This window comes from Vollenhovia emeryi, unplaced genomic scaffold (assembly GCF_000949405.1).
Source record: "Vollenhovia emeryi isolate VEMERY1.0 unplaced genomic scaffold, V.emery_V1.0 DF939518.1, whole genome shotgun sequence".
In the NCBI taxonomy this organism is placed as follows: Eukaryota; Metazoa; Arthropoda; class Insecta; order Hymenoptera; family Formicidae; genus Vollenhovia; species Vollenhovia emeryi.
In genome coordinates, this window is record NW_011966848.1 from 2,262 (window position 1) to 3,029 (window position 768).

Genomic DNA, 768 nt, shown 5'->3' on the forward strand with positions numbered 1-768 from the left:
TTCTGAAGCAGGATCGCTCCCAGGCCGATGCTGCACGCATCGGTATGGACTTCCGTTTCGGCAGAGGGGTCATACAGACGGAGCACCGGGTACGTCGTTAACTCGCGTATCAACTGTTCAAACGCTTCGGTGCACCGATCGTCAAAATGAAAATTGGATCCGTTTTTTATTAAATCTTGTAAGGGTCGTGCCTTAATTGCATAGTTCTGGATGAACCGTCGGAAATAACTTGTTAACCCGAGGAAACGTTGCAACTCTTTAACATTTTTCGGTTCAACGTAGTTTCTGATCGCGTCGGTGTGTCGCGGCGTTAAAGTGATTCCGTTTTCGGATATCTGGTATCCGAGGAACTCGATTTTCTTTTGTAGGAACTGGCTCTTAGTTAAATTTAATTCGAACCCGTGTTTTCGGAGTAATTCAATAACTTCTTTCAGAACGGATAAATTTTGCTCGACCGTTTCGGTAGGTATTAGAACGTCGTCTATACAGGGTGAGTTATAACATTTGTCCACGAGCTCGTGAGAAGGTAGAACGGATCGAGATGAACAGAAAAGTCCTGAACCATTTGCAATTTTCGCAATAGTTAACGAGAAATAAATTATCGAAAATCGTCGTCTTTGCCCTGCCCACTGTCCAATTCGAGCGCGTAGCGAGATGTGACCGCCCGGCGATCGATATTGCCTGGCGAGGGGGGGAGAGGGGGACAGCGCGCAGTTGCCGGCGAGTTGTTTACGTCGCCGCTCCCGCGTCTCGGGTCCCCATCCCTCG